The sequence below is a fragment of the Mytilus trossulus genome, chromosome 9, assembly GCF_036588685.1.
Source record: "Mytilus trossulus isolate FHL-02 chromosome 9, PNRI_Mtr1.1.1.hap1, whole genome shotgun sequence".
Lineage (NCBI taxonomy): Eukaryota > Metazoa > Mollusca > Bivalvia > Mytilida > Mytilidae > Mytilus > Mytilus trossulus.
The window spans coordinates 57357978-57371224 of NC_086381.1; the positions used below are offsets into that span (position 1 = coordinate 57357978).

At 30.4% G+C, this 13247-nt stretch overlaps 1 long non-coding RNA gene across 1 annotated transcript; it reads left to right on the top strand.

The window, feature by feature from the left end:
• Positions 1-10858: 10858 nt before the first annotated feature.
• LOC134684043 (uncharacterized) lies at positions 10859-12464 on the top strand. The gene is made up of 2 exons (XR_010101151.1): positions 10859-10950; positions 12241-12464. It is a non-coding gene; the product is annotated as an uncharacterized LOC134684043 (long non-coding RNA).
• Positions 12465-13247: the final 783 nt, after the last annotated feature.

Consider the following 13247-nt stretch of genomic DNA (forward strand, 5'->3'; position numbering starts at 1 on the left):
CAATGTAGCGAGAATTTCCCGCACCCGGAGGCGTCCTTCAGCTGGCCCCTAAACAAATATATACTAGTTCAGTGATAATGAACGCTATACTAATTTCTAAATTAAATTATCCAAAATTAAAATAATACAAGACTAACAAAGGCCAGATGCTCCTGACTTGAGACAGGCGCAAAACTGCGGCGGGGTTGAACATGTTTATGAGATCTCAACCCTCTCCTTATACCTCTAACCAATGTAGAAAAGTAAATGCATAACAATACGCACAGTTAAAATTCAGTCCAAGAAAAGTCCGAGTCTGATGTCAGAAGATGTAACCGAAGAAAATAAAAAAAATGACCATAATACCTAAATAACAACAGACTACTAGCAGTTAACTGTCATGCCAGCTCTAGACTTCAATTGAACTGATTGCAAGATTATGATTTCATCATATGAATATCAGGCACAATCCTTCCCGTTAGGGGATAAGTATCATACCATCATAACATATATGAGAAGAACATAACCCGTGCCATGTCAACAACTGGGTTTTTTTTAAATAAATGTGTTTAGTTCCGATTCAAAGAACCTATAAGTGAATCAATATTAACGCCAAAATATGCAATTTTTAATGACCTGACAACAGTATCGTAAATATATTTCCTCTTAATACTGATATTTAAAGGTTTTTTTTAGTTTCTGAGGTGAATACTTACATTTTTGTGCATTGTAAAGAATATTTCCAGAAAAAAATGGATAAAATTTATACCTCAATGTATAATAAGTCTGCATGTTGAGCTATATTTACGAATAATGTCCTTATACCGATGGTAAAATTTAGTAAATATTTTGACTAGTTTGTGATACCGAAAACACTAGTGTAAGATTTTTTCAGTAATATGGTCCGAGACCACAATTGTCGTCCCTTGATTTTCGTTGTTCACGAATATAGTCCCTAGTGTTAACAGTGGGTTACTTGCCAATAATTTTTATACCCCTTCCAAATTTATTTCTCCATGTTTAATGCCTCAAATTGTAAGTAGGGGGATGAAATTACACTGTAAAAAAATTTGGGTCCAGAATTTTACAGGAAAATAGTGATTCGGTCCAGCTGTAAAAGGTTAAAAATTAGCACTTCGGAAGCTGTCAAAGGATTTCAAGACACCCTAAACACAAAATTGTCCATATTTTGAGTTTGAGGCGACGAAGTTTTCTATAATTTTGATATAATTTGTCCCAAAAGTAGTACAACACACTGTAAAAATTTCATTGAGAAAGCGCAGGTGGGATTTTTTTAATTTTCATTTATGTTCTAAAAGAAATGCACTACGAATTAATTGTGTTCTCGGACCATATATAGATTTCTTTCGTTAAAATCTAAAACATTGTTACATACACAAATAATCTTACAAGTTGAGATATATAAACACCGTGAGATGGTGACAAGGGAACGTCACCATCTAAAAATGGATAATTAACGATAGGAAATGAAAAATCATCTCTTTTATCATAAATTTTAGTGTTTAGCTTTCCGTTAGTGATAAAGATATCAAGATTGAGGAAAGGGCAGTGGTCATTGTTAGTATTCGCTTTATTTAAAATTAGTTCAACATAAATTTCTTTAGTATAAATACTGAAGTCGTCATTATTGAGAGCCAAAATATCATCCAAATATCTAAAAGTATTATTAAATTTGTTTACATGTATCAGATGTTGTTTTGATGGATCTTTGCTGATTTTTGTCATCAATTGTAACTCATAGCAATACAAAACCAGGTCCGCAATAAGTGTAGCACAGTTAGTCCCCAGTGGAATTATGATAACCTGACGATATACTGAGTATCCAAAGCGAAAAAAAATTTATCTAGTAAAAATTTGAGGGCATATATAGTATCAAAGCATGTCCAATTGACATAGTTTTTTTGTTTATTGCTACTTAAAAATGACCTAAAAGAGTTTGAACATATGTATTCACATTCTGACTTTTTAAATACCCATTCAATTAGGTGTGTGATTTTTTTCTAAATGAGAATGTGAGGCAATGTGGTATAGAGGGTAGAAAAATCAAAACTTTGAACAGATTCAAAATCACCAATATAAGCATGCAATTTATCAAGTACTTCCAAAGAGTTCTTGACACTCCAAAAGTAATTTATTCCACTATTTTTGGAGGCCTTAGTTCAACAATTTATTATCAGAATTTTAAGACTATTAGATGCTTTATTATTTACTTTTTCGGTTTACAAACCTCGATATGTAAAACCGGTAACTATTTATTACTGATTTGAAATTAACAAAAATAGATTGCAGTGAACTGTCGTAATTAGTAAAACAGTCCTAAAAGATAGATCTTGCAGATCGAAAATAAATTGCACGATTATGCTATAAACATGAGAAAACAGGGACGAAAGATACCAAAGGGACAGTCAAACTCATAATTTGAAAATAAACTGAAAACGACATGGCTAAAAATGAAAAAGACAAACAGACAAACAATAGTACACATGAATCAACATAGAAAACTAAAACAATAAGCAACACGAACCACACCGAAAAATAAGGGTGATCTCATGTGATCTGAAAGGGTAAGCAGAGACTGCTCCACATGTGTTACCCGTCATATTGTTAATGTGATAACAAATTCGGTAAATAGTCTTATTCGGTAGGTCTTGTTTATAAAAGGGAAGGGGATTGTAGTTACGACGTACGGAACATATCCGACATCCTTTATGAAACGGTTATACCATAACAGTCAACCAACTCGTAATAGCGTCCGTACAATTTACGAAGGAATATGAATGTCATCAATGACTAAAGGATGAACGTATGTGAGACAGCAGTTAAGACAACAGCAAAAAGTCAACGTTAATTTCCATATGGTTTAAGACATTGCTAAATTATATATGATAATCTCGTAACCGTCCCAATTCAATGTTTTATCAAACGGATTCGGCAATCACATATTTACGTTGCAAGGGAACAAGAAACAATATATCATTTATAAAAGAATCAAGTTTCAATATCCAGTCGTCTTATAATGTTCTATATGTAAAGATATAGGTAATTTTGTATGGATAATGGATATGTGTCCCTTAATGACCTACATAAAAAAAGATTAGCAGTGCACAGTTCAAAGGCAATAATTGTTTATATTTTGGACTGGCAGATGTATCTTTATTTCTAGCTTAGAACAGGATATCATCATTTTTATCCTTCATAAACTTTGTATAACGATTTACCCGGTCTGCATGAATATTTGTCTCCTTTTTTCATTAGATTTTCTGTATTCAAATTTAAGGGCTACGGTACACATTTTCCATCAATACCAGAATAGTTATTGTTACGTATACATATTTTGGATCAAGGAGTCGAGATGCTATGTATACTATGTTCAAATAAAATATTCCCTATATAGGTTGTTTTTAAAATGTTTGCTCGATAAATTATTGTAGTGTGTTTTGTTTAACGAGAATGAGTCCACGTACAAAAGAGAATTTCATGCAAAACATTATGCATCCTTAAGAGTGCATGAACCTCAAGTACTTATTATGGAAAACAATTAGTAATAGGTCACCGAATTTATTTAACTATTTCAATCACGCATGCAAGAACGTAAAAACAAAGAAGATTAATCAAATGTTGATCCACAATCTAATCAAAACGGCACGCTATTGGTTTTCCCCTTTTTGATGTTTATATATCCAGTGCAGTGTAAAAATATCACGATTTTGTGCGACGGTAGATAATAAGTATCACTGGGGTAAAGCTGATGACCGTAACTGCATTCACGGTCATCCCAAGATGTCGGATTAATTAGGTCAATATTTGTTTTGTTTGTTTAAGTGTTTCTAAACCATTTTCTTTACAAAACATACTTTGGTACGATGTAAATTTATAAAAGATTCACACGGAAATCACAAATGACTCCCGAGAAATGTGTATTAAACAGGAAATTGGATTTAAAAAAATTGCTAAGATGACCGTAAATCATAATCGAGATGACCATAACAGGATCAGCGAGTGACCTTAATTGGTTAAAAGATGACCGTAATTTGTAAAGGCTGACCGTAACTTTTAAAGGATGACCGTAACTTTTATAGGATGACCATCTATTCTAAGTAATATCCATAATAGTATTCAGAGCTTTCGGTTGAGTTTGTCTCAATAGGGACTCGATTAGCGGATATGAATATATAATATCAATTTCCTTTAACTATTTGCCGTATTTTCAGTTTATGACAATGATAGTAAATAGAATATTTCTCGTAAATAATTAAATATTTATTGATAACAACATTAAAATTTGAATACAAATTGGCAGCGATACGAAAAAAGTTGAAGAAAAAAAAAGGTCCGCAATAAGTGTAGCACAGTTAGTCCCCAGTGGAATTATGATAACCTGACGATATACTGAGTCTCCAAAGCGAAAAAAATGCTATCTAGTAAAAATTGAGGGCATATATAGTATCAAAGCATGTCCAATTGACATAGTTTTTTTGTTTATTGCTACTTAAAAATGACCTAAAAGAGTTTGAACATATGTATTCACATTCTGACTTTTTAAATACCCATTCAATTAGGTGTGTGATTTTTTTCTAAATGAGAATGTGAGGTAATGTGGTATAGAGGGTAGAAAAATCAAAACTTTGAACAGATTCAAAATCACCAATATAAGCATGCAATTTATCAAGTACTTCCAAAGAGTTCTTGACACTCCAAAAGTAATTTATTCCACTATTTTTGGAGGCCTTAGTTCAACAATTTATTATCAGAATTTTAAGACTATTAGATGCTTTATTATTTACTTTTTTTGGTTTACAAACCTCGATATGTAAAGCCGGTAACTATTTATTACTGATTTAAAATTAACAAAAATAGATTGCAGTGAACTGTCGTAATTAGTAAAACAGTCCTAAAAGATAGATCTTGCAGATCGAAAATAAATTGCACGATTATGCTATAAACATGAGAAAACAGGGACGAAAGATACCAAAGGGACAGTCAAACTCATAATTTGAAAATAAACTGAAAACGACATGGCTAAAAATGGAAAAGACAAACAGACAAACAATAGTACACATGAAACAACATAGAAAACTAAAACAATAAGCAACACGAACCACACCGAAAAATAAGGGTGATCTCATGTGATCTGAAAGGGTAAGCAGAGACTGCTCCACATGTGTTACCCGTCATGTTGTTAATGTGATAACAAATTCGGTAAATTGTCTTATTCGGTAGGTCTTGTTTATAAAAGGGAAGGGGATTGTAGTTACGACGTAAGGAACATATCCGACATCCTTTATGAAACGGTTATACCATAACAGTCAACCAACTCGTAATAGCGTCCGTACAATTTACGAAGGAATATAAATGTCATCGATGACTAAAGGATGAACGTATGTTAGACAGCAGTTAAGACAACAGCAAAAAGTCAACGTTAATTTCCATATGGTTTAAGACATTGCTAAATTATATATGATAATCTCGTAACCGTCCCAATTCAATGTTTTATCAAACGGATTCGGCAATCACATATTTACGTTGCAAGGGAACAAGAAACAATATATCATTTATAAAAGAATCAAGTTTCAATATCCAGTCGTCTTATAATGTTCTATATGTAAAGATTTAGGTAATTTTGTATGGATAATGGACATGTGTCCCTTAATGACCTACATAAAAAAAGATTAGCAGTGCACAGTTCAAAGGCAATAGTTGTTTATATTTGGGACTGGCGGATGTATCTTTATTTCTAGCTTAGAACAGGATATCATCATTTTTATCCTTCATAAACTTTGTATAACGATTTACCCGGTCTGCATGAATATTTGTCTCCTTTTTTCATTAGATTTTCTTTATTCAAATTTAAGGGCTACGGTACACATTTTCCATCAATACCAGAATAGTTATTGTTACGTATACATATTTTGGATCAAGGAGTCGAGATGCTATGTATACTATGTTCAAATAAAATATTCCCTATATAGGTTGTTTTAAAATGTTTGCTTGATAAATTATTGTAGTGTGTTTTGTTTAACGAGAATGAGTCCACATACAAAAGAGAATTTCATGCAAAACATTATGCATCCTTAAGAGTGCATGAACCTCAAGTACTTATTATGGAAAACAATTAGTAATAGGTCACCGAATTTATTTAACTATTTCAATCACGCATGCAAGAACGTAAAAACAAAGAAGATAATCAAATGTTGATCCACAATCTAATCAAAACGGCACGCTATTGGTTTTCCCCTTTTTGATGTTTATATATCCAGTGCAGTGTAAAAATATCACGATTTTGTGCGACGGTAGCTAATAAGTATCACTGGGGTAAAGCTGATGACCGTAACTGCATTCACGGTCATCCCAAGATGTCGGATTAATTAGGTCAATATTTGTTTTGTTTGTTTAAGTGTTTCTAAACCATTTTCTTTACAAAACATACTTTGGTACGATGTAAATTTATAAAAGATTCACACGGAAATCACAAATGAATCCCGAGAAATGTGTATTAAACAGGAAATTGGATTTAAAAAAATTGCTAAGATGACCGTAAATCATAATCGAGATGACCGTAACAGGATCAGCGAGTGACCTTAATTGGTTAAAAGATGACCGTAATTTGTAAAGGCTGAACGTAACTTTTAAAGGATGACCGTAACTTTTATAGGATGACCATCTATTCTAAGTAATATCCATAATAGTATTCAGAGCTTTCGGTTGAGTTTGTCTCAATAGGGACTCGATTAGCGGATATGAATATATAATATCAATTTCCTTTAACTATTTGCCGTATTTTCAGTTTATGACAATGATAGTAAATAGCATATTTCTCGTAAATAATTAAATATTTATTGATAACAACATTAAAATTTGAATACAAATTGGCAGCGATACGAAAAAAGTTGAAGAAAAAAAAACACGGTTAATTACACATATAAATATCCAGTTATCGAGCCCATGTGTATGGTTCCAGAGAAAGCACATTAAAATTTAAACATCTTCCAAAAATAACAAATTCTCTTGACAACACCGGTTCGATGGAACAGCAAAATTTATTTTGCATTCAGTTAGTTTTATTGGTCTGTTTTCAGTTAATAGTCCTTTTGCTTTATAATCCCTAAAAAGTGAACTCCCTAACCCTTGAACAGTTTCTTTATAGTAATCCAGAATGGCAGCGTTTCTGGAACATATCTTATGGAGTATATTGTTGACTGGGAATAAAACCTTCCTACATCCAGTAACAAATGAAAAGCAATATGTTAAGTAAATATTCCAGAAGATATGCATTTCAATACGGAAATAAAATCTTCGTATCGCCCTATCTTTTTTAGTTTTGCTTCAATATGTGGCAATAGTTCATAAATATAAAAAAGGAAGATGTGGTATGATTGGCAATGAGATAACTCTTCACAAGAGACCGAAATGTCATAGCAATTAACAAATATAGGTCATTGTACGGCCTTCAACAATGAGCAAAGTCAATACAGCATAGTCAGCTATAAAAAGCCCATTAATAACATGTATGTAAAATAATTCAAACGAGAAAATTTACATCCTTATAAAGTTCATTTTTTAATTCAGTTTGACACTCTTCATCTACATAATCGCCACTGATCATGACTTTCAAATTTGATATAGTGCATGTGTTCTTTTAAAATTAATATTTGGCTTAAGATATCATTTTCCTTGCATTATTTTAAGTTTTGTTACTTCAACCCCGAAATGTACAGACCGATATGCAGAATGACATGTGTTTTCATCGAAAACTTTTTTTCTAAAACTATAAATGTGTGTGGACAAACATGATTGTCTATAGTGAGTATCAAAATGCTGTCTACATTTAACATGAAATGACGTGAATTTGCAGGTGGTATAGTAATAAGACATGTACCTATCTGAAATAAAGAACATTATTTTGAAAATGGTAGTTGAAACGAATTAATGTCAATGGGTAAACATGCATTGGCATTTTTAAAAGGTGTATGTATTATTTATGATATTAATAGGAATCCCAGAAATAAAAAAAAATCTTTTGGCTTGCATTTGGAGGCTACATATGGTGAGCTATGTATTATCGTCTACCTTTAGCATAATGCAGTATTATAAATTAGATTTATACCAACAGGATTTCTATTTGATACAAAAAAGGTGATACAAATACAAATATTTCTGAGAATTGTTCCTTTAAATGTTACACACATCTTCTATAAATTACGGTCATCCTTCAAAATTTACGGTCATCTATTTACCAATCACGGTCATCCTTGTTATATGTTACGGTCATCTTGAAAATATTTTGATCCCGATTTACGGTCATCTTAGAGATTTTTTCAAATCCAATTTCCAGTTTCATACACATTTCTCGGAAGTTATTTGCGATTTCCATGTGAATCTTTTATGAATTTACATAGTACAACAATATGCTTTGTAAAGAAAATGACATAGAAACACGTAAACAGACAAAACAAATACTGAACTAATGTTTCATCCGACATCTTGGGATGACCGTAAATGTAGTTACGATCATCAGCTTTACCCCAGTGAAGTATGTAAAGATGAAAAACTATAAGAGTTTATTTTATGCGCAGTCTGATGATTCATATTTAGAAAAAAAAGATAATTAAAAAACCGACGTTGTACTAGATACTAAAATCTATAATTTCCTAAAACATACAACTGTGAGTCAGTATGTAGTGTTTTGACCAATTATATTGTCTGTTACTAACAAAAATTGCATAGCACTCGAATTTGAAAGAAAAAGAAATTATGAGTAAACAAATTATAATACAAAATCCTAAATAAAAATGTGGAAAAACATATCATAAACCAGTCAGTTTTTCAATGAAATATAACATGTATAACAGATTATTTTAATATACTCCTAATACTAGTTTTCTGCGATACTTTTATCTGAAATTCGAATAAAACACAAGTCCCAATGTTGTTATTATGGTAAAAAATAAATAAATATCAAAATTAAATAAAAATTAATAAAAAAAAAAACACCGAAAATTCAAAAATTCAAGAATCAATGAAATATTGAAATGTTTGACGGTTTGAAGAAGATATTTTTATCTACAATGTGTCTATACTCATCTGTTTGTATCACTTTATGTGTATACCTTTGACATCATATCTCATTGATGATTCGTTTAAAAATACATTTGAAAAATTGGTTTTCGCCTTGACCATGTTAACCATCTCATTATTTTAAATTGTTTCTTGACAGTTATATAACATTAATTAATTGCCTAGAATTAATTTTAGAGAAGAAACAAGGATATATAGACGGAAGAGTGTATTTTCTGACCATTAAAATGCATGAATCGTGTGGAGAAATATAATAAATATAATAATTAAAAGGACCTATAGCCGCACAGCGGGATACTATTTTTTTTCCAGAATCGTGAATAAAAACAGCAGAGTTTTTCAACACCTTTCATACATCGATTGCATTTTGTAATGTAAGTACATTAAAATATTTTCAAATTTAGAAGCGAATACATATTGTGTGATTTAATAATTGATAGCAAAGTAAGTGTTGTACCATTTTATTAAGCAAAATGAAGTTGTTAACATAATTAAACATGCAATGCCTTAATAATTAATGGAAAATTATCAAGGTTTTTATAATTATAAAAAACAATTTTAAGATGCATTTTTACTTGCGAGGTTGTTTATACCGTATGTGGAGATTATAAAAAAAATAGATCATTTAATTTCACATTCAGATGTATTGATGATGTCATTTTCAAGAACTTTTCAGATTTTCATATTAAAATTATAAACCTTCGTCACTTGAATAGCAATATACCTATTGTACCGGCATATGGGATATATATTGTTCAAAAGTAAAATCACAAAAATACTGAATTCAGAGGAAAATCAATTAGGAAAGTCCATAATCACATGGCAAAATCAAATAACAAAACGCATCAAAAACGAATGGACAAGAACTGTCATATTCCTGACTTGGTACAGGGAATTTCAAATGTAGAAAACTCATTCGATATTCAAGAGCTTTTAGCTGCCAGTTAGACCTTATATAATGTCAGCAGAACAGTTTATTAACCGAAAGTTGCCGAATCAGGGTAATGTCAGAGAACGTCTCGTCCTTTTTCTTAAATAATTCGTCGGAAGATACCTTCTTTAAAAATATTCTGTATGCGGTTACAAATAATACAAGATGGTCTCCGAGTATATATTCTAGATAATGACGTTGATTATCATCTTAATTTCGTATTCGAATTCGAAGGAAAAATAAATTATAAGTAAACAAATTATTATAGAAAATCCTAAATAAAAATGTGGAAAAACATATCATAAACCAGTCAGTTTTTCAATGAAATATAACATGTATAACAGATTATTTTAATATACTCCTAATACTAGTTTTCTGCGATACTTTTATCTGAAATTCGAATAAAACACAAGTCCCAATGTTGTTATTATGGTAAAAAATAAATAAATATCAAAATTAAATAAAAATTAATAAAAAAAAAAACACCGAAAATTCAAAAATTCAAGAATCAATGAAATATTGAAATGTTTGACGGTTTGAAGAAGATATTTTTATCTACAATGTGTCTATACTCATCTGTTTGTATCACTTTATGTGTATACCTTTGACATCATATCTCATTGATGATTCGTTTAAAAATACATTTGAAAAATTGGTTTTCGCCTTGACCATGTTAACCATCTCATTATTTTAAATTGTTTCTTGACAGTTATATAACATTAATTAATTGCCTAGAATTAATTTTAGAGAAGAAACAAGGATATATAGACGGAAGAGTGTATTTTCTGACCATTAAAATGCATGAATCGTGTGGAGAAATATAATAAATATAATAATTAAAAGGACCTATAGCCGCACAGCGGGATACTATTTTTTTTCCAGAATCGTGAATAAAAACAGCAGAGTTTTTCAACACCTTTCATACATCGATTGCATTTTGTAATGTAAGTACATTTAAAATATTTTCAAATTTAGAAGCGAATACATATTGTGTGATTTAATAATTGATAGCAAAGTAAGTGTTGTACCATTTTATTAAGCAAAATGAAGTTGTTAACATAATTAAACATGCAATGCCTTAATAATTAATGGAAAATTATCAAGGTTTTTATAATTATAAAAAACAATTTTAAGATGCATTTTTACTTGCGAGGTTGTTTATACCGTATGTGGAGATTATAAAAAAAATAGATCATTTAATTTCACATTCAGATGTATTGATGATGTCATTTTCAAGAACTTTTCAGATTTTCATATTAAAATTATAAACCTTCGTCACTTGAATAGCAATATACCTATTGTACCGGCATATGGGATATATATTGTTCAAAAGTAAAATCACAAAAATACTGAATTCAGAGGAAAATCAATTAGGAAAGTCCATAATCACATGGCAAAATCAAATAACAAAACGCATCAAAAACGAATGGACAAGAACTGTCATATTCCTGACTTGGTACAGGGAATTTCAAATGTAGAAAACTCATTCGATATTCAAGAGCTTTTAGCTGCCAGTTAGACCTTATATAATGTCAGCAGAACAGTTTATTAACCGAAAGTTGCCGAATCAGGGTAATGTCAGAGAACGTCTCGTCCTTTTTCTTAAATAATTCGTCGGAAGATACCTTCTTTAAAAATATTCTGTATGCGGTTACAAATAATACAAGATGGTCTCCGAGTATATATTCTAGATAATGACGTTGATTATCATCTTAATTTCGTATTCGAATTCGAAGGAAAAATAAATTATAAGTAAACAAATTATTATAGAAAATCCTAAATAAAAATGTGGAAAAACATCTCACAAACCAGTCAGTTATTCAATGAAATATAACAGATTATTTTCATATACTCCTAATACTAGTTTTCTTCGATACTTTTAACTGTAATCCGAATAAAACACAAGTCAAAATGTTATCATTATGGTAAAAAATAAATAAATGTCAAAATTAAATAGAAATTAATAACAAAAAAACAAAAAACTAAAATTGAAAAATTCAAGAATACATGAAATATTGTAATGTTTGACGATTGTAAACTTAGCTTGACTTTAACAATTAAAGGAAGAAGATTTTTTTATCTACTATGTGTCTATACTGATCTGTTTTGTATCACTTTATGTGTATACCTTTGAAATCACAACTCGTTGATGATTCGTTTAAAAATACATTTAAAAATTGGTTTTAGCCTTGACCATGTTGACCATCTCATTATTTTAAATTGTTTCTTGACAGGTTGTATAACATTAATTAATTGCCTAGAAATAATTAAGAGAAGAAACAAGGATATATAGACGGAAAAGTGCATTTTCTGAACTATAAAATGAATGAATCGTGTGGAGAAATATAAACCCTGAAAGGACCTATAGCCGCAAAGCAGGATACTTTTTTTTCCAGAATCGTGAATAAAAACAGCAGAGTTTGTCAACGCCTTTCATACACCTATTGCATTTTGTAATGTAAGTAAATTAAAAATATTTTCAAATTAAAAAGCGAATACATATTGTGTGATTTAATAATTGATAGCAAAGTAAGTGTTGTACAATTTCATTAAGCAAAATGATATTTCGAGCTTCATTTACATTGTATCATGTCAAAAGCATAAGCATTATTATCATAAGTTTTTAAAATAATTACATATAAATATGCAATGTCTTACTAATAATGTAAATTATCAAGGCTTTTATTATTGTTAAAAACAATTTTAACATGCATTTTTTTTACTCGCGAGGTTGTTTATACCATATGTGGAGATTGAAAAAATTTTTAGATCATTTAATTTCACATTCAGATGTATTGATGATTTCATTTTCAAGAACTATCCAAACTTTTCAGATTTTCATATTAGAATTATAAATTTCCGTCATTTGAATAGCAATATACATATTGTACCGGCATATGGGATAAACATTGTTCAACTCATTCGATATTCAAATGCTTGTAGCTGCCAGTTAGACCTTATACAATGTCAGCAGAACAGTGTATTAACCGAAAGTTGACGAATGAGGGAAATGTCAGAGAACGTCTAGTCCTTTTTCTTAAATAATTCGTCGGAAGATACCTTCTTTAAAAATATTCCGTACGCGGTTACAAATAACACATGATGGTCTCCGAGTATACATTCTAGATAATGACGTTGATTATCATCTTAATTTCGTATTATAGTGTTTCTTTATGTATATGTGTAAATCAATAACTTTGCTGTTTAGTCCATTTTGGAAAAATAAATATCCTTTTGGCGT